This window comes from Schistocerca nitens, unplaced genomic scaffold (assembly GCF_023898315.1).
Source record: "Schistocerca nitens isolate TAMUIC-IGC-003100 unplaced genomic scaffold, iqSchNite1.1 HiC_scaffold_385, whole genome shotgun sequence".
In the NCBI taxonomy this organism is placed as follows: domain Eukaryota; kingdom Metazoa; phylum Arthropoda; class Insecta; order Orthoptera; family Acrididae; genus Schistocerca; species Schistocerca nitens.
The window spans coordinates 38,542-57,936 of record NW_026045919.1 but is presented as its reverse complement, the minus strand read 5'-3'; the positions used below and the strand labels follow the sequence as shown (position 1 = coordinate 57,936).

The window sequence follows — 19,395 nt, the reverse complement described above, 5'->3', positions numbered from 1 at the left end:
GGCGTCACTGGTTTGCACCCGCATTCGCCCACGCATGTCACGTGTGTGCGAAAATTTTTGCTCCTCTTTACACAAAATCGCACGCAGCCGGTAGGACTCGAACCTACGCTCCCAGAGAGAATCTGATTTCGAGTCAGACGCCTTAACCACTCGGCCACGACTGCCGCTAGCGCGGGTTCTGCCGACACATGCAACTGCTAACGTTTCAAGCACTGTGGTGTCAGAAGACGGCGTAGCTGCATTATTTTCCGTAGCGTTTCCACCGCTACCAGACGAATCGCTACCAAAGTATTAAAATTTCCGCCGACACAGGGACTTGAACCCTGGACCCTTAGGTTAAAAAGCCCTATGCTCCACCGACTGAGCTGTCCGGGCTCGCACGAGGCTGCGAAACCCCCCACGATACATTCACTCATGTCCTTTACTGTTGTGCAATCGCTGCATGGAGCAGTTACTAATAAAACGTCGCCTGAATGCTGTCTACAGACTTATCGCGCTAAGCTCGTAACACACTATCGAAGACTGCTGACACACGATGCAACAACAAATTACAGCAGTCGTTACGGCTCATACGTTGGAGCAGAGAATTTACGTGTTTAGTCGACCCTCACTGGCCAGTTGGAAAATTCACAAGAATTTCGAATGCAATGTTTCCCACGTTTTCGCTCATTTCACGGTTCCGTTGAAGACCTTCTTCACCACCTGACAGAAAAAGGAAACGCAGTCGGTAGGACTTTTTTGATTCTTTTGCTTCTAAGGGAGTTAGTTGTCTAGTGAGTTCCTCTTATGGCATGCACTAGGCAACCAGAACAGCTACAGGAGAGAGTCATTTTTGTTGTCAGCGGTAGTTGCATTATCGCAAACGCAGAGCAATTCCATGGGCGTCGCATCAAAATGAATACGTGCCGAAACCCGGGATCGAACCAGGGACCTTTAGATCTTCAGTCTAACGCTCTCCCAACTGAGCTATTTCGGCTGACGCTGAGGTTTGCTGTTTGCATGTGTTCGTGAACTCTGTCTCGTTGCCACTTTCACAGTCACCTTCGTCTGATAAGACACAGGGACGCTGAAAGGCGAGCATCCGATGCAGCGAAGTTCCACACACATTTCTTCTGCTTCCATCATCGTTAAAAGCAAACATGTCGACTCGATTCGTGTAATATTGACTTCGCTGAATTCACGTGACGCCACGCTGGCGCTAGAAAACCCGTGCTATATCGATGCCAGGGGCAACTCGTGTGCAGCGAACGAGACACAAGGAGGAGTGAGCCTCTCCACCGTATAAGAGGCAGTACCTAGCAGATACACGCGGTAAAACATTCGACTTGCGTTAGCTCATGAATGGCTACACGTCATCGTCTGCAAGCTAAAATGGACACGTCTGCACTGCCCAGTGAGGCGACACTTGTACTAACACCTGGTGGGCGGCTGTGAGACGGGGAGATGAGCTGCGGCTTCTGGGCGCGACTGTAACGCTGCGCCATGGATCAAATAACACTGCACATTGCTGGTGACCCACGTGTTTAGTAGTGACGCAACTGAACGTTCATCTTGTGAGAGCGAGAAAATTTTCGCAGTCGGCAGGACATTTTTTTTTTTTTTTTTTTTTCTTGTTTCTTTCGCACCGCTGACGCTACTTTTCTGTCGTCTTAAACGATGGACATACTTCCAAGCAGCTGCGAGATCATAAGAAAAGAAACGCTGCACCACTGCTTTTGTGCACTCGAATGATTGAATTGCGATTCTTAAAAAGAAATGAATGTTCGCTCTGTCCAACACTTTCAAGCACATCTGTGCATTCACGATCTCAGCGACGGCTTTCTGCAGTCCCAGCGTCAGTGCGAGGTCAACCGATAACCACAGTAATAAGCGGTCGTCGCGAAACTCAGTATTCTTAAACGGAAATTTTCGTCTTGTTGAGAATGGCGTCACTGGCTTGCACCCGCATTCGCCCACGCATGTCACGTGTGTGCGAAAATTTTTGCTCCTCTTTACACAAAATCGCACGCAGCCGGTAGGACTCGAACCTACGCTCCCAGAGGGAATCTGATTTCAAGTCAGACGCCTTAACCACTCGGCCACGACTGCCTGTGCCAATATCGTCTTCCGACAAGTGAAAGTGACATCTTTAGAAGCAATCCGATGGCAGAAAGCGGCGTGGCCTCACTCTTTTCTCTAGTGGTTCCATTGCCAGCACATTAGCCGTTACGAAAGTGTATTAATTTTCGCCCAGACAGGGGCTTGAACCCAACACCCTTTGGTTGAAAACCTAACGCTCTACCGACTGAGCTACCGTACAGCTGCGTGGTGTGCGAGTGATTCACATGTCGTAATTACTGCCTTATGGCTCCAATGGCGACTTCACCGACTTCCCACTGACGCTGCTTTTCTGTCGTCTTAAGCGGTGGACATACTTGCAAGTAGCTGCGAGATCTTAACAAAAGAAACGCTGCACCATTGCTTTTGCCGCACTCGAATGACTGAATTACGATTCTTAAAAAGAAATGAATGTTCGCTCTGTCCAACACTTCCAAGCACATCTGTGTACTCACAAACTCGGCGTCGGCGCGAGAAAATGACGGGAGCGCACTCGTGGGCCTGCGACGGCTTTCTGCAGTCCCAGCGTCAGTGCGAGGTGAACCGGTAGCCACAGGAAGCAGCGGCCGTTGCGAAACTCAGTATTCTTAAATTTTCGTCTTGTTGAGAGTGGCGTCATTGGTTTGCATCCGCGTTCACGTGTGTGAAAATATTTGCTGCTCTTTACGCAAAATCGCACGCAGCCGGTAGGACTCGAACCTACGCTCCCAGAGGGAATCTGATTTCGAGTCAGACGCCTTAACCACTCGGCCACGACTGCCGGTAGCGCGAGTTCTGCCGACACATGCAACTGCTACCGTTTAAAGCACTGTGGTGTCAGGAAACGGCGTAGTTGCATTCTTTTCCGTAGTGTTTCCACCTCTACTAGACGAATCACTACCAAAGTATTAAAATTTCCGCCCGGACAGGGACTTGAACCCTGGACCCTTAGGTTAAAAGCCTAATGCTCTACCGACTGAGCTATCCGGGCTCACAAGACGTTTGTAAACCTTCCACGATACACAACTGCACATTGACTCATGTCCTTTACTGTTGTGCACTCGCTGCATGGAGCTGTAACTAATAAAACGTCGCCTGGATGCTGTCTACAAACTTATCGTGCTAAGCTCGTAACAGACTATCGAAGAATGCTGACACATGACGCAAGAACAAATTGCAGCAATCGTTACGTCTCATACGTTGGAGCAGAGGATTTACGTGTTCTGTCGACACTCACTGGGCAACTGGAAAATTCACAAGCATTTCGAATGCAATGTTTCCCACGTTTTCGCTCATTTCACGGTTCCGTTGGAGACGTTCTTCACGTCCTGACACAAAAAAGGGAACGCAATAGGTAGGACTTTTTTTTTATTTTCTTGCTTCCCAGGCATTTGCCTACTGTGTTCCTCTTATGGCATGCACTGGACAACCAGAACAGCTACAGGAGGGAGTCATTTTTGTTCTCGGCGGTAGTTACATTATCACAAACTCAGAGCAATTCCATTGGCGTCAGCTTCAAAACGAATGCATGCCGAAACCCGGGATCGAACCAGGGACCTTTAGATCTTCAGTCTAACGCTCTCCCAACTGAGCTATTTCGGCTGACGTTGAACGTCTCTGTTTTGCACGTCTTCGTTGACCTCTGCCCCGTCGCCAATTTCACAGTCATCTTCATCTGATAAGACACAGGGACGCTGAAAGGCGAGCAGCAGATGCAGTGAAGTACCACACACATTTCTTCTGCTTCCATCATCGTAACAAGCAAACACTTCGACTCGATTCATGTAATATTGACTTCGCTGACGCTAGAAAACCTGTGCTATATCGATGCCACGTGCAACTCGTGTGCAAAGAACGAGACACAAGAAGCAGTGAGCCTCTCCAGCGTGTGAGAGGCAGCATCTAGCAGATACACACGGTAAAACATTTGACTTGCGCTAGCTCATAAATTGCTACACGTCATCGTCTGCAAGCTAAAATGGACACATCTGCACTGCCCAGAGAGGTGACACTTGCACTGACACCTGGTGGACGGCTGTGAGACGAGGAGATGAGCTGTGGCTTCTGGGCGCGACTGTAGCGCTGCACCCTGCACATTGCTGGCGATCCACGTGTTTAGTGGAGACGCAACCGCTAGGATGCAGCTGAACGTCCTTCTTCTGAGAGCGAGAAAATTTTCGCAGTCGGCAGGACTCGAACCTACGCTCCCAGAGGGAATCTGATTTCAAGTCAGACGCCTTAACCACTTTTTTTTTTTTTTTTTTTTTTTTTTTATACTCGAACCCACAATCCCCGGTTTAGGAGACCGATGCCTTATCCATTTTTTTTTTGCCTTATCCATTTTTTTTTAACGCCTTAACCACTTTTTTTTTATCTTTTTTTTTGTCTCCTTGCAGCTCGGTGGAGGCGTGTTGGGCAGGGGTCGAATCCCGAGGCCTGGCCATGACGTCTCCTCCTCCCTGCACTGAAGCACAGTCGCACCAAGACGTAGTAATTGTCCTTGGTTCAGAGTCTTATGATACTTATATGTGGACACGGGGGTCATGATGCGTCGTCTATCCAAACAGGTAAAAGCTTGGCAGGAAGGTAAAAGAACTAAGAACTAGCGAGAATGTCTTCCGTATCATGAAGTGAGATCAGTATGCCCCTATACCGGTGCCATTAATGCATCTGGCGCAGTAATTATCAATAGAAGTGGAAACTTAACCAATCCCCTGCTTTTCGAAAACAATACTAAGCATATTCGCAAAGTCCCTCTTAAGATGTGGGAAAGATTTTTGCGTCCAGTACTCATGAAGCATGTAACCAATAAACGAAATAAAATCGGAAAGACCATCACCATCAACCACTGCAAAAATGTAACGGCCAAGAAGCCACATAATGGTGTTGTTCTTTGTCCGGGGATAAAAAACCGTGTCCGGCCAGCAGAGGATATCAGTTGTAAATGCCGATTCCGAACTCCTGGTGAGTAACGCCAATTGTCGGCGCAGCCAGTACCACATGCGAAGACGGTCAGCGCAGGTAAATCGGTGTGGGAGCGTATCAACACAACCACACGTTTGACAAAGCGGAGAGACACATAAACCTATACGATGAAGTCGTACGTTCGTAGGAATCAGCTGATTAACCACCTTATACCATAGGGAGGCAACAGTTGCTGAATGAACGGGTAAGCTAATATTCGTCCATATGTTACGCCAATTAAAACGGGGATACTGCAAAACAATCGGGTTGGAAGAAAACGACCTGTGCCATTTGGCAAGCAGTGTTCGCGTAGTAAAAACAGGACGACGTTGTAAGTGGAGATCCAGGTAACTAATCTCAATGTAGAAGTCCCGAACATGTCGTAGCTTCGCATTTAGAGACCCTACGTTAATAGGCGGTGACAAGCTCTCAGGACGAACGACATGGAGTAATCGCGAAGTAACAGTCGGGGACTCAGAAAATAAAAGATGGAGGGTTCGCTTAACATAAAGGGCAGCAGCCTTGACACGGACATCGGTGAACGACAAGCCGCCCTCAAGACGCGGCTTCGTAAAAACATCACAACGTAATTTAAAAATGTGCCCCCGCCAAATATATCTGTTAATAAGCTGGACCATTTTTGCACCCTGCATTCGGGGAAGCGGAAACAACTGAGCAACGTAATATACTTTACATAAAACATAAGTGTCTAATACACGCTTTTTTTGCAGTAGCGGTATCGAACGCCATGAGTGTTCGAATAAAACACCTTGAAGCTTGGAAATGGCCACTTGCCAATTTTTTGCAGCCATACGAAGAGGACACCGTTCAAGATAGATACCTAAATGTGTATGGTGTTCAACAGCCATAACCCACGGAATAACCACACGTTCAAAGCCCCGCAAATTCAGGAGTTTGCTTTTACGGGGGTTAATACGAGAACCTGAGGCTGCAGAAAATTTATCTAGTTCCATTTTCAACAGCGGCACTTCTGCGGCGGAACGAAGCAAAACAACCAAATCATCAGCATAAGCTGTTGCTGTCTGGGTAACCCCAGAGATCGTAAGACCACGAAGTGTCGAGTTGAGACGTGTGAGGAGTGGTTGAAGGGAGAGAGCATAAAGGGTCATGGATAAAGGGCTACCTTGCGGGACGCCACGTTTAATATCAATGACCTTCGTCAGCTGGCCATTAATGTCAATCTTAGCAGAAATGCCAGTCGTCATATTCTTAAGTACCAGCAGCGCCTTTTCATTAAAACCGAGTCGGCGCAGCAGAAGCTCTAAAAACGAATGGGACACACGATCAAAAGCCTTACTAAAATCAACAAATAAAAGCGCACAGGAAATATTGGTGACAGCGACAATCGACACAATATCACGATACCCCGCCAGAGGCGTCAAGATGGAGCGCCCCGGAAAGCAGCTTTGACAAGGAGTTATCACAGGTGTAAGCAAGAGGGATAGACGTGCATTAACAGCCCTAGCAGCCGTCTTATAATCAAAATTTAAAAGGGTTAAAGGACGAAAGTCACTAGCTGTCTTCAAACCAGCAGCTTTCGGTATCAGGACAACCGTACCTCTCTTGAAATCGGCTGGAATTGAGCCACCATTCAAAATTTCATTTACTATATCCGTAAAAACAGGCCCTATAATAGGCCAAAAGCGAACAAAAAACTCCTTAGGAAGGCCATCCGGACCAGGAGATTTGTGAGATGGTGAACAAGCAATAAAAGCTGAAATTTCGTCTGCAGTAAAAGGAGCTAAAAATTCCGTATTATGGTCCTCTGTTAAAACTGATGGGATAGCAGTTAAAATCTCGTCATTATCAACCGGATCAGAATCAGCCACAGCATATAAGGTCTCATAGTAGCAGGTAAGTTCATGGGTTATTTGATTCTGTAAGGTAAGCCGGCGACCATCAGCTGCCATTAACCACTCGGCCACGACTGCCTGTGGCAATATCGACTTCCGACAAGTGAAAGTGACATCTTTAGAAGCAATCCGATGGCAGAAAGCGGCGTGGCCTCACTCTTTTCTCTAGTGTTTCCATTGCCAGCACATTAGCCGTTACGAAAGTGTATTAATTTTCGCCCAGACAGGGGCTTCAACCCAACACCCTTTGGTTGAAAACCTAACGCTCTACCGACTGAGCTACCGTACAGCTGCGTGGTGTGCGAGTGATTCACATGTCGTAATTACTGGCTTATGGCTCCAATGGCGACTTCACCGACTTCCCACTGACGCACCGCTGACGCTGCTTTTCTGTCGTCTTAAGCGGTGGACATACTTGCAAGTAGCTGCGAGATCTTAACAAAAGAAACGCTGCACCATTGCTTTTGCCGCACTCGAATGACTGAATTACGATTCTTAAAAAGAAATGAATGTTCGCTCTGTCCAACACTTCCAAGCACATCTGTGTACTCACAAACTCGGCGTCGGCGCGAGAAAATGACGGGAGCGCACTCGTGGGCCTGCGACGGCTTTCTGCAGTCCCAGCGTCAGTGCGAGGTGAACCGGTAGCCACAGGAAGCAGCGGCCGTTGCGAAACTCAGTATTCTTAAATTTTCGTCTTGTTGAGAGTGGCGTCATTGGTTTGCATCCGCGTTCACGTGTGTGAAAATATTTGCTGCTCTTTACGCAAAATCGCACGCAGCCGGTAGGACTCGAACCTACGCTCCCAGAGGGAATCTGATTTCGAGTCAGACGCCTTAACCACTCGGCCACGACTGCCGCTAGCGCGGGTTCTGCCGACACATGCAACTGCTAACGTTTCAAGCACTGTGGTGTCAGAAGACGGCGTAGCTGCATTATTTTCCGTAGCGTTTCCACCGCTACCAGACGAATCGCTACCAAAGTATTAAAATTTCCGCCGACACAGGGACTTGAACCCTGGACCCTTAGGTTAAAAAGCCCTATGCTCCACCGACTGAGCTGTCCGGGCTCGCACGAGGCTACGAAACCCCCCACGATACATTCACTCATGTCCTTTACTGTTGTGCAATCGCTGCATGGAGCAGTTACTAATAAAACGTCGCCTGAATGCTGTCTACAGACTTATCGCGCTAAGCTCGTAACACACTATCGAAGACTGCTGACACACGATGCAACAACAAATTACAGCAGTCGTTACGGCTCATACGTTGGAGCAGAGAATTTACGTGTTTAGTCGACCCTCACTGGCCAGTTGGAAAATTCACAAGAATTTCGAATGCAATGTTTCCCACGTTTTCGCTCATTTCACGGTTCCGTTGAAGACCTTCTTCACCACCTGACAGAAAAAGGAAACGCAGTCGGTAGGACTTTTTTGATTCTTTTGCTTCTAAGGGAGTTAGTTGTCTAGTGAGTTCCTCTTATGGCATGCACTAGGCAACCAGAACAGCTACAGGAGAGAGTCATTTTTGTTGTCAGCGGTAGTTGCATTATCGCAAACGCAGAGCAATTCCATGGGCGTCGCATCAAAATGAATACGTGCCGAAACCCAGGATCGAACCAGGGACCTTTAGATCTTCAGTCTAACGCTCTCCCAACTGAGCTATTTCGGCTGACGCTGAGGTTTGCTGTTTGCATGTGTTCGTGAACTCTGTCTCGTTGCCACTTTCACAGTCACCTTCGTCTGATAAGACACAGGGACGCTGAAAGGCGAGCATCCGATGCAGCGAAGTTCCACACACATTTCTTCTGCTTCCATCATCGTTAAAAGCAAACATGTCGACTCGATTCGTGTAATATTGACTTCGCTGAATTCACGTGACGCCACGCTGGCGCTAGAAAACCCGTGCTATATCGATGCCAGGGGCAACTCGTGTGCAGCGAACGAGACACAAGGAGGAGTGAGCCTCTCCACCGTATAAGAGGCAGTACCTAGCAGATACACGCGGTAAAACATTCGACTTGCGTTAGCTCATGAATGGCTACACGTCATCGTCTGCAAGCTAAAATGGACACGTCTGCACTGCCCAGTGAGGCGACACTTGTACTAACACCTGGTGGGCGGCTGTGAGACGGGGAGATGAGCTGCGGCTTCTGGGCGCGACTGTAACGCTGCGCCATGGATCAAATAACACTGCACATTGCTGGTGACCCACGTGTTTAGTAGTGACGCAACTGAACGTTCATCTTGTGAGAGCGAGAAAATTTTCGCAGTCGGCAGGACTCGAACCTACGCTCCCAGAGGGAATCTGATTTCAAGTCAGACGCCTTAACCACTCGGCCACGACTGCTGGTGGCGGAAATGTCTCCCGACAACGGAAACTGCCATCTTTAGAAGCAATCTGATGGCAGAAAGCGGCGTGGCCTCACTCATTTCTGTAAGGTTTCCATTGGCCGTTTCCAAAATGTAATAATTTTCGCCCAGACAGGGACTTGAACCCAGGACCATTTGATTGAGAACCTACCGCTCTGCCGACTGAGCTATGCGGGCCCACGCACGAGCATTATCGTACAGCTGCGTGGTGTCCGAGTGATTCGCATGTCGTAATTGCTGGCTTATGGCTCCAATGGCGACTTCACCGACTTCCCACTGACGCACCGCTGACGCTACTTTTCTGTCGTCTTAAACGATGGACATACTTCCAAGCAGCTGCGAGATCATAAGAAAAGAAACGCTGCACCACTGCTTTTGCCGCACTCGAATGATTGAATTGCGATTCTTAAAAAGAAATGAATGTTCGCTCTGTCCAACACTTTCAAGCACATCTGTGTACTCACGATCTCAGCGACGGCTTTCTGCAGTCCCAGCGTCAGTGCGAGGTCAACCGATAACCACAGTAAGAAGCGGTCGTCGCGAAACTCAGTATTCTTAAACGGAAATTTTCGTCTTGTTGAGAATGGCGTCACTGGTTTGCACCCGCATTCGCCCACGCATGTCACGTGTGTGCGAAAATTTTTGCTCCTCTTTACACAAAATCGCACGCAGCCGGTAGGACTCGAACCTACGCTCCCAGAGAGAATCTGATTTCGAGTCAGACGCCTTAACCACTCGGCCACGACTGCCGCTAGCGCGGGTTCTGCCGACACATGCAACTGCTAACGTTTCAAGCACTGTGGTGTCAGAAGACGGCGTAGCTGCATTATTTTCCGTAGCGTTTCCACCGCTACCAGACGAATCGCTACCAAAGTATTAAAATTTCCGCCGACACAGGGACTTGAACCCTGGACCCTTAGGTTAAAAAGCCCTATGCTCCACCGACTGAGCTGTCCGGGCTCGCACGAGGCTGCGAAACCCCCCACGATACATTCACTCATGTCCTTTACTGTTGTGCAATCGCTGCATGGAGCAGTTACTAATAAAACGTCGCCTGAATGCTGTCTACAGACTTATCGCGCTAAGCTCGTAACACACTATCGAAGACTGCTGACACACGATGCAACAACAAATTACAGCAGTCGTTACGGCTCATACGTTGGAGCAGAGAATTTACGTGTTTAGTCGACCCTCACTGGCCAGTTGGAAAATTCACAAGAATTTCGAATGCAATGTTTCCCACGTTTTCGCTCATTTCACGGTTCCGTTGAAGACCTTCTTCACCACCTGACAGAAAAAGGAAACGCAGTCGGTAGGACTTTTTTGATTCTTTTGCTTCTAAGGGAGTTAGTTGTCTAGTGAGTTCCTCTTATGGCATGCACTAGGCAACCAGAACAGCTACAGGAGAGAGTCATTTTTGTTGTCAGCGGTAGTTGCATTATCGCAAACGCAGAGCAATTCCATGGGCGTCGCATCAAAATGAATACGTGCCGAAACCCGGGATCGAACCAGGGACCTTTAGATCTTCAGTCTAACGCTCTCCCAACTGAGCTATTTCGGCTGACACTGAGGTTTGCTGTTTGCATGTGTTCGTGAACTCTGTCTCGTTGCCACTTTCACAGTCACCTTCGTCTGATAAGACACAGGGACGCTGAAAGGCGAGCATCCGATGCAGCGAAGTTCCACACACATTTCTTCTGCTTCCATCATCGTTAAAAGCAAACATGTCGACTCGATTCGTGTAATATTGACTTCGCTGAATTCACGTGACGCCACGCTGGCGCTAGAAAACCCGTGCTATATCGATGCCAGGGGCAACTCGTGTGCAGCGAACGAGACACAAGGAGGAGTGAGCCTCTCCACCGTATAAGAGGCAGTACCTAGCAGATACACGCGGTAAAACATTCGACTTGCGTTAGCTCATGAATGGCTACACGTCATCGTCTGCAAGCTAAAATGGACACGTCTGCACTGCCCAGTGAGGCGACACTTGTACTAACACCTGGTGGGCGGCTGTGAGACGGGGAGATGAGCTGCGGCTTCTGGGCGCGACTGTAACGCTGCGCCATGGATCAAATAACACTGCACATTGCTGGTGACCCACGTGTTTAGTAGTGACGCAACTGAACGTTCATCTTGTGAGAGCGAGAAAATTTTCGCAGTCGGCAGGACTCGAACCTACGCTCCCAGAGGGAATCTGATTTCAAGTCAGACGCCTTAACCACTCGGCCACGACTGCTGGTGGCGGAAATGTCTCCCGACAACGGAAACTGCCATCTTTAGAAGCAATCTGATGGCAGAAAGCGGCGTGGCCTCACTCATTTCTGTAAGGTTTCCATTGGCCGTTTCCAAAATGTAATAATTTTCGCCCAGACAGGGACTTGAACCCAGGACCATTTGATTGAGAACCTACCGCTCTGCCGACTGAGCTATGCGGGCCCACGCACGAGCATTATCGTACAGCTGCGTGGTGTCCGAGTGATTCGCATGTCGTAATTGCTGGCTTATGGCTCCAATGGCGACTTCACCGACTTCCCACTGACGCACCGCTGACGCTACTTTTCTGTCGTCTTAAACGATGGACATACTTCCAAGCAGCTGCGAGATCATAAGAAAAGAAACGCTGCACCACTGCTTTTGCCGCACTCGAATGATTGAATTGCGATTCTTAAAAAGAAATGAATGTTCGCTCTGTCCAACACTTTCAAGCACATCTGTGTACTCACGATCTCAGCGACGGCTTTCTGCAGTCCCAGCGTCAGTGCGAGGTCAACCGATAACCACAGTAAGAAGCGGTCGTCGCGAAACTCAGTATTCTTAAACGGAAATTTTCGTCTTGTTGAGAATGGCGTCACTGGTTTGCACCCGCATTCGCCCACGCATGTCACGTGTGTGCGAAAATTTTTGCTCCTCTTTACACAAAATCGCACGCAGCCGGTAGGACTCGAACCTACGCTCCCAGAGAGAATCTGATTTCGAGTCAGACGCCTTAACCACTCGGCCACGACTGCCGCTAGCGCGGGTTCTGCCGACACATGCAACTGCTAACGTTTCAAGCACTGTGGTGTCAGAAGACGGCGTAGCTGCATTATTTTCCGTAGCGTTTCCACCGCTACCAGACGAATCGCTACCAAAGTATTAAAATTTCCGCCGACACAGGGACTTGAACCCTGGACCCTTAGGTTAAAAAGCCCTATGCTCCACCGACTGAGCTGTCCGGGCTCGCACGAGGCTGCGAAACCCCCCACGATACATTCACTCATGTCCTTTACTGTTGTGCAATCGCTGCATGGAGCAGTTACTAATAAAACGTCGCCTGAATGCTGTCTACAGACTTATCGCGCTAAGCTCGTAACACACTATCGAAGACTGCTGACACACGATGCAACAACAAATTACAGCAGTCGTTACGGCTCATACGTTGGAGCAGAGAATTTACGTGTTTAGTCGACCCTCACTGGCCAGTTGGAAAATTCACAAGAATTTCGAATGCAATGTTTCCCACGTTTTCGCTCATTTCACGGTTCCGTTGAAGACCTTCTTCACCACCTGACAGAAAAAGGAAACGCAGTCGGTAGGACTTTTTTGATTCTTTTGCTTCTAAGGGAGTTAGTTGTCTAGTGAGTTCCTCTTATGGCATGCACTAGGCAACCAGAACAGCTACAGGAGAGAGTCATTTTTGTTGTCAGCGGTAGTTGCATTATCGCAAACGCAGAGCAATTCCATGGGCGTCGCATCAAAATGAATACGTGCCGAAACCCAGGATCGAACCAGGGACCTTTAGATCTTCAGTCTAACGCTCTCCCAACTGAGCTATTTCGGCTGACGCTGAGGTTTGCTGTTTGCATGTGTTCGTGAACTCTGTCTCGTTGCCACTTTCACAGTCACCTTCGTCTGATAAGACACAGGGACGCTGAAAGGCGAGCATCCGATGCAGCGAAGTTCCACACACATTTCTTCTGCTTCCATCATCGTTAAAAGCAAACATGTCGACTCGATTCGTGTAATATTGACTTCGCTGAATTCACGTGACGCCACGCTGGCGCTAGAAAACCCGTGCTATATCGATGCCAGGGGCAACTCGTGTGCAGCGAACGAGACACAAGGAGGAGTGAGCCTCTCCACCGTATAAGAGGCAGTACCTAGCAGATACACGCGGTAAAACATTCGACTTGCGTTAGCTCATGAATGGCTACACGTCATCGTCTGCAAGCTAAAATGGACACGTCTGCACTGCCCAGTGAGGCGACACTTGTACTAACACCTGGTGGGCGGCTGTGAGACGGGGAGATGAGCTGCGGCTTCTGGGCGCGACTGTAACGCTGCGCCATGGATCAAATAACACTGCACATTGCTGGTGACCCACGTGTTTAGTAGTGACGCAACTGAACGTTCATCTTGTGAGAGCGAGAAAATTTTCGCAGTCGGCAGGACTCGAACCTACGCTCCCAGAGGGAATCTGATTTCAAGTCAGACGCCTTAACCACTCGGCCACGACTGCTGGTGGCGGAAATGTCTCCCGACAACGGAAACTGCCATCTTTAGAAGCAATCTGATGGCAGAAAGCGGCGTGGCCTCACTCATTTCTGTAAGGTTTCCATTGGCCGTTTCCAAAATGTAATAATTTTCGCCCAGACAGGGACTTGAACCCAGGACCATTTGATTGAGAACCTACCGCTCTGCCGACTGAGCTATGCGGGCCCACGCACGAGCATTATCGTACAGCTGCGTGGTGTCCGAGTGATTCGCATGTCGTAATTGCTGGCTTATGGCTCCAATGGCGACTTCACCGACTTCCCACTGACGCACCGCTGACGCTACTTTTCTGTCGTCTTAAACGATGGACATACTTCCAAGCAGCTGCGAGATCATAAGAAAAGAAACGCTGCACCACTGCTTTTGCCGCACTCGAATGATTGAATTGCGATTCTTAAAAAGAAATGAATGTTCGCTCTGTCCAACACTTTCAAGCACATCTGTGTACTCACGATCTCAGCGACGGCTTTCTGCAGTCCCAGCGTCAGTGCGAGGTCAACCGATAACCACAGTAAGAAGCGGTCGTCGCGAAACTCAGTATTCTTAAACGGAAATTTTCGTCTTGTTGAGAATGGCGTCACTGGTTTGCACCCGCATTCGCCCACGCATGTCACGTGTGTGCGAAAATTTTTGCTCCTCTTTACACAAAATCGCACGCAGCCGGTAGGACTCGAACCTACGCTCCCAGAGAGAATCTGATTTCGAGTCAGACGCCTTAACCACTCGGCCACGACTGCCGCTAGCGCGGGTTCTGCCGACACATGCAACTGCTAACGTTTCAAGCACTGTGGTGTCAGAAGACGGCGTAGCTGCATTATTTTCCGTAGCGTTTCCACCGCTACCAGACGAATCGCTACCAAAGTATTAAAATTTCCGCCGACACAGGGACTTGAACCCTGGACCCTTAGGTTAAAAAGCCCTATGCTCCACCGACTGAGCTGTCCGGGCTCGCACGAGGCTGCGAAACCCCCCACGATACATTCACTCATGTCCTTTACTGTTGTGCAATCGCTGCATGGAGCAGTTACTAATAAAACGTCGCCTGAATGCTGTCTACAGACTTATCGCGCTAAGCTCGTAACACACTATCGAAGACTGCTGACACACGATGCAACAACAAATTACAGCAGTCGTTACGGCTCATACGTTGGAGCAGAGAATTTACGTGTTTAGTCGACCCTCACTGGCCAGTTGGAAAATTCACAAGAATTTCGAATGCAATGTTTCCCACGTTTTCGCTCATTTCACGGTTCCGTTGAAGACCTTCTTCACCACCTGACAGAAAAAGGAAACGCAGTCGGTAGGACTTTTTTGATTCTTTTGCTTCTAAGGGAGTTAGTTGTCTAGTGAGTTCCTCTTATGGCATGCACTAGGCAACCAGAACAGCTACAGGAGAGAGTCATTTTTGTTGTCAGCGGTAGTTGCATTATCGCAAACGCAGAGCAATTCCATGGGCGTCGCATCAAAATGAATACGTGCCGAAACCCAGGATCGAACCAGGGACCTTTAGATCTTCAGTCTAACGCTCTCCCAACTGAGCTATTTCGGCTGACGCTGAGGTTTGCTGTTTGCATGTGTTCGTGAACTCTGTCTCGTTGCCACTTTCACAGTCACCTTCGTCTGATAAGACACAGGGACGCTGAAAGGCGAGCATCCGATGCAGCGAAGTTCCACACACATTTCTTCTGCTTCCATCATCGTTAAAAGCAAACATGTCGACTCGATTCGTGTAATATTGACTTCGCTGAATTCACGTGACGCCACGCTGGCGCTAGAAAACCCGTGCTATATCGATGCCAGGGGCAACTCGTGTGCAGCGAACGAGACACAAGGAGGAGTGAGCCTCTCCACCGTATAAGAGGCAGTACCTAGCAGATACACGCGGTAAAACATTCGACTTGCGTTAGCTCATGAATGGCTACACGTCATCGTCTGCAAGCTAAAATGGACACGTCTGCACTGCCCAGTGAGGCGACACTTGTACTAACACCTGGTGGGCGGCTGTGAGACGGGGAGATGAGCTGCGGCTTCTGGGCGCGACTGTAACGCTGCGCCATGGATCAAATAACACTGCACATTGCTGGTGACCCACGTGTTTAGTAGTGACGCAACTGAACGTTCATCTTGTGAGAGCGAGAAAATTTTCGCAGTCGGCAGAACTCGAACCTACGCTCCCAGAGGGAATCTGATTTCAAGTCAGACGCCTTAACCACTCGGCCACGACTGCCTGTGCCAATATCGTCTTCCGACAAGTGAAAGTGACATCTTTAGAAGCAATCCGATGGCAGAAAGCGGCGTGGCCTCACTCTTTTCTCTAGTGTTTCCATTGCCAGCACATTAGCCGTTACGAAAGTGTATTAATTTTCGCCCAGACAGGGGCTTGAACCCAACACCCTTTGGTTGAAAACCTAACGCTCTACCGACTGAGCTACCGTACAGCTGCGTGGTGTGCGAGTGATTCACATGTCGTAATTACTGCCTTATGGCTCCAATGGCGACTTCACCGACTTCCCACTGACGCTGCTTTTCTGTCGTCTTAAGCGGTGGACATACTTGCAAGTAGCTGCGAGATCTTAACAAAAGAAACGCTGCACCATTGCTTTTGCCGCACTCGAATGACTGAATTACGATTCTTAAAAAGAAATGAATGTTCGCTCTGTCCAACACTTCCAAGCACATCTGTGTACTCACAAACTCGGCGTCGGCGCGAGAAAATGACGGGAGCGCACTCGTGGGCCTGCGACGGCTTTCTGCAGTCCCAGCGTCAGTGCGAGGTGAACCGGTAGCCACAGGAAGCAGCGGCCGTTGCGAAACTCAGTATTCTTAAATTTTCGTCTTGTTGAGAGTGGCGTCATTGGTTTGCATCCGCGTTCACGTGTGTGAAAATATTTGCTGCTCTTTACGCAAAATCGCACGCAGCCGGTAGGACTCGAACCTACGCTCCCAGAGGGAATCTGATTTCGAGTCAGACGCCTTAACCACTCGGCCACGACTGCCGGTAGCGCGAGTTCTGCCGACACATGCAACTGCTACCGTTTAAAGCACTGTGGTGTCAGGAAACGGCGTAGTTGCATTCTTTTCCGTAGTGTTTCCACCTCTACTAGACGAATCACTACCAAAGTATTAAAATTTCCGCCCGGACAGGGACTTGAACCCTGGACCCTTAGGTTAAAAGCCTAATGCTCTACCGACTGAGCTATCCGGGCTCACAAGACGTTTGTAAACCTTCCACGATACACAACTGCACATTGACTCATGTCCTTTACTGTTGTGCACTCGCTGCATGGAGCTGTAACTAATAAAACGTCGCCTGGATGCTGTCTACAAACTTATCGTGCTAAGCTCGTAACAGACTATCGAAGAATGCTGACACATGACGCAAGAACAAATTGCAGCAATCGTTACGTCTCATACGTTGGAGCAGAGGATTTACGTGTTCTGTCGACACTCACTGGGCAACTGGAAAATTCACAAGCATTTCGAATGCAATGTTTCCCACGTTTTCGCTCATTTCACGGTTCCGTTGGAGACGTTCTTCACGTCCTGACACAAAAAAGGGAACGCAATAGGTAGGACTTTTTTTTTATTTTCTTGCTTCCCAGGCATTTGCCTACTGTGTTCCTCTTATGGCATGCACTGGACAACCAGAACAGCTACAGGAGGGAGTCATTTTTGTTCTCGGCGGTAGTTACATTATCACAAACTCAGAGCAATTCCATTGGCGTCAGCTTCAAAACGAATGCATGCCGAAACCCGGGATCGAACCAGGGACCTTTAGATCTTCAGTCTAACGCTCTCCCAACTGAGCTATTTCGGCTGACGTTGAACGTCTCTGTTTTGCACGTCTTCGTTGACCTCTGCCCCGTCGCCAATTTCACAGTCATCTTCATCTGATAAGACACAGGGACGCTGAAAGGCGAGCAGCAGATGCAGTGAAGTACCACACACATTTCTTCTGCTTCCATCATCGTAACAAGCAAACACTTCGACTCGATTCATGTAATATTGACTTCGCTGACGCTAGAAAACCTGTGCTATATCGATGCCACGTGCAACTCGTGTGCAAAGAACGAGACACAAGAAGCAGTGAGCCTCTCCAGCGTGTGAGAGGCAGCATCTAGCAGATACACACGGTAAAACATTTGACTTGCGCTAGCTCATAAATTGCTACACGTCATCGTCTGCAAGCTAAAATGGACACATCTGCACTGCCCAGAGAGGTGACACTTGCACTGACACCTGGTGGACGGCTGTGAGACGAGGAGATGAGCTGTGGCTTCTGGGCGCGACTGTAGCGCTGCACCCTGCACATTGCTGGCGATCCACGTGTTTAGTGGAGACGCAACCGCTAGGATGCAGCTGAACGTCCTTCTTCTGAGAGCGAGAAAATTTTCGCAGTCGGCAGGACTCGAACCTACGCTCCCAGAGGGAATCTGATTTCAAGTCAGACGCCTTAACCACTTTTTTTTTTTTTTTTTTTTTTTTATACTCGAACCCACAATCCCCGGTTTAGGAGACCGATGCCTTATCCATTTTTTTTTTTGCCTTATCCATTTTTTTTTAACGCCTTAACCACTTTTTTTTTATCTTTTTTTTTGTCTCCTTGCAGCTCGGTGGAGGCGTGTTGGGCAGGGGTCGAATCCCGAGGCCTGGCCATGACGTCTCCTCCTCCCTGCACTGAAGCACAGTCGCACCAAGACGTAGTAATTGTCCTTGGTTCAGAGTCTTATGATACTTATATGTGGACACGGGGGTCATGATGCGTCGTCTATCCAAACAGGTAAAAGCTTGGCAGGAAGGTAAAAGAACTAAGAACTAGCGAGAATGTCTTCCGTATCATGAAGTGAGATCAGTATGCCCCTATACCGGTGCCATTAATGCATCTGGCGCAGTAATTATCAATAGAAGTGGAAACTTAACCAATCCCCTGCTTTTCGAAAACAATACTAAGCATATTCGCAAAGTCCCTCTTAAGATGTGGGAAAGATTTTTGCGTCCAGTACTCATGAAGCATGTAACCAATAAACGAAATAAAATCGGAAAGACCATCACCATCAACCACTGCAAAAATGTAACGGCCAAGAAGCCACATAATGGTGTTGTTCTTTGTCCGGGGATAAAAAACCGTGTCCGGCCAGCAGAGGATATCAGTTGTAAATGCCGATTCCGAACTCCTGGTGAGTAACGCCAATTGTCGGCGCAGCCAGTACCACATGCGAAGACGGTCAGCGCAGGTAAATCGGTGTGGGAGCGTATCAACACAACCACACGTTTGACAAAGCGGAGAGACACATAAACCTATACGATGAAGTCGTACGTTCGTAGGAATCAGCTGATTAACCACCTTATACCATAGGGAGGCAACAGTTGCTGAATGAACGGGTAAGCTAATATTCGTCCATATGTTACGCCAATTAAAACGGGGATACTGCAAAACAATCGGGTTGGAAGAAAACGACCTGTGCCATTTGGCAAGCAGTGTTCGCGTAGTAAAAACAGGACGACGTTGTAAGTGGAGATCCAGGTAACTAATCTCAATGTAGAAGTCCCGAACATGTCGTAGCTTCGCATTTA

General features: G+C 48.7%; 21 non-coding genes across 21 annotated transcripts; all 21 read right to left on the bottom strand.

Annotated features, from left to right (window-relative positions):
• Window positions 1–82: 82 nt before the first annotated feature.
• Trnas-cga (transfer RNA serine (anticodon CGA)) lies at window positions 83–164 on the bottom strand. Its single transcript has one exon. It is a non-coding gene; the product is annotated as a tRNA-Ser (tRNA).
• Window positions 165–903: 739 nt separating this feature from the next.
• Window positions 904–976, bottom strand: Trnaf-gaa (transfer RNA phenylalanine (anticodon GAA)). Its single transcript has one exon. It is a non-coding gene; the product is annotated as a tRNA-Phe (tRNA).
• A 1,030-nt stretch (window positions 977–2,006) lies between these two features.
• On the bottom strand, window positions 2,007–2,088 carry Trnas-uga (transfer RNA serine (anticodon UGA)). Its single transcript has one exon. It is a non-coding gene; the product is annotated as a tRNA-Ser (tRNA).
• A 687-nt stretch (window positions 2,089–2,775) lies between these two features.
• Trnas-cga (transfer RNA serine (anticodon CGA)) lies at window positions 2,776–2,857 on the bottom strand. The gene has a single exon. It is a non-coding gene; the product is annotated as a tRNA-Ser (tRNA).
• Window positions 2,858–2,994: 137 nt separating this feature from the next.
• On the bottom strand, window positions 2,995–3,067 carry Trnak-uuu (transfer RNA lysine (anticodon UUU)). The gene has a single exon. It is a non-coding gene; the product is annotated as a tRNA-Lys (tRNA).
• A 538-nt stretch (window positions 3,068–3,605) lies between these two features.
• On the bottom strand, window positions 3,606–3,678 carry Trnaf-gaa (transfer RNA phenylalanine (anticodon GAA)). Its single transcript has one exon. It is a non-coding gene; the product is annotated as a tRNA-Phe (tRNA).
• A 4,012-nt stretch (window positions 3,679–7,690) lies between these two features.
• Trnas-cga (transfer RNA serine (anticodon CGA)) lies at window positions 7,691–7,772 on the bottom strand. The gene has a single exon. It is a non-coding gene; the product is annotated as a tRNA-Ser (tRNA).
• A 739-nt stretch (window positions 7,773–8,511) lies between these two features.
• On the bottom strand, window positions 8,512–8,584 carry Trnaf-gaa (transfer RNA phenylalanine (anticodon GAA)). Its single transcript has one exon. It is a non-coding gene; the product is annotated as a tRNA-Phe (tRNA).
• A 596-nt stretch (window positions 8,585–9,180) lies between these two features.
• Trnas-uga (transfer RNA serine (anticodon UGA)) lies at window positions 9,181–9,262 on the bottom strand. Its single transcript has one exon. It is a non-coding gene; the product is annotated as a tRNA-Ser (tRNA).
• Window positions 9,263–9,952: 690 nt separating this feature from the next.
• On the bottom strand, window positions 9,953–10,034 carry Trnas-cga (transfer RNA serine (anticodon CGA)). The gene has a single exon. It is a non-coding gene; the product is annotated as a tRNA-Ser (tRNA).
• Window positions 10,035–10,773: 739 nt separating this feature from the next.
• Window positions 10,774–10,846, bottom strand: Trnaf-gaa (transfer RNA phenylalanine (anticodon GAA)). Its single transcript has one exon. It is a non-coding gene; the product is annotated as a tRNA-Phe (tRNA).
• A 596-nt stretch (window positions 10,847–11,442) lies between these two features.
• Trnas-uga (transfer RNA serine (anticodon UGA)) lies at window positions 11,443–11,524 on the bottom strand. The gene has a single exon. It is a non-coding gene; the product is annotated as a tRNA-Ser (tRNA).
• A 690-nt stretch (window positions 11,525–12,214) lies between these two features.
• Window positions 12,215–12,296, bottom strand: Trnas-cga (transfer RNA serine (anticodon CGA)). The gene has a single exon. It is a non-coding gene; the product is annotated as a tRNA-Ser (tRNA).
• A 739-nt stretch (window positions 12,297–13,035) lies between these two features.
• Trnaf-gaa (transfer RNA phenylalanine (anticodon GAA)) lies at window positions 13,036–13,108 on the bottom strand. Its single transcript has one exon. It is a non-coding gene; the product is annotated as a tRNA-Phe (tRNA).
• Window positions 13,109–13,704: 596 nt separating this feature from the next.
• On the bottom strand, window positions 13,705–13,786 carry Trnas-uga (transfer RNA serine (anticodon UGA)). Its single transcript has one exon. It is a non-coding gene; the product is annotated as a tRNA-Ser (tRNA).
• A 690-nt stretch (window positions 13,787–14,476) lies between these two features.
• On the bottom strand, window positions 14,477–14,558 carry Trnas-cga (transfer RNA serine (anticodon CGA)). Its single transcript has one exon. It is a non-coding gene; the product is annotated as a tRNA-Ser (tRNA).
• Window positions 14,559–15,297: 739 nt separating this feature from the next.
• On the bottom strand, window positions 15,298–15,370 carry Trnaf-gaa (transfer RNA phenylalanine (anticodon GAA)). The gene has a single exon. It is a non-coding gene; the product is annotated as a tRNA-Phe (tRNA).
• A 596-nt stretch (window positions 15,371–15,966) lies between these two features.
• Trnas-uga (transfer RNA serine (anticodon UGA)) lies at window positions 15,967–16,048 on the bottom strand. Its single transcript has one exon. It is a non-coding gene; the product is annotated as a tRNA-Ser (tRNA).
• A 687-nt stretch (window positions 16,049–16,735) lies between these two features.
• Trnas-cga (transfer RNA serine (anticodon CGA)) lies at window positions 16,736–16,817 on the bottom strand. The gene has a single exon. It is a non-coding gene; the product is annotated as a tRNA-Ser (tRNA).
• Window positions 16,818–16,954: 137 nt separating this feature from the next.
• On the bottom strand, window positions 16,955–17,027 carry Trnak-uuu (transfer RNA lysine (anticodon UUU)). Its single transcript has one exon. It is a non-coding gene; the product is annotated as a tRNA-Lys (tRNA).
• A 538-nt stretch (window positions 17,028–17,565) lies between these two features.
• On the bottom strand, window positions 17,566–17,638 carry Trnaf-gaa (transfer RNA phenylalanine (anticodon GAA)). The gene has a single exon. It is a non-coding gene; the product is annotated as a tRNA-Phe (tRNA).
• Window positions 17,639–19,395: the final 1,757 nt, after the last annotated feature.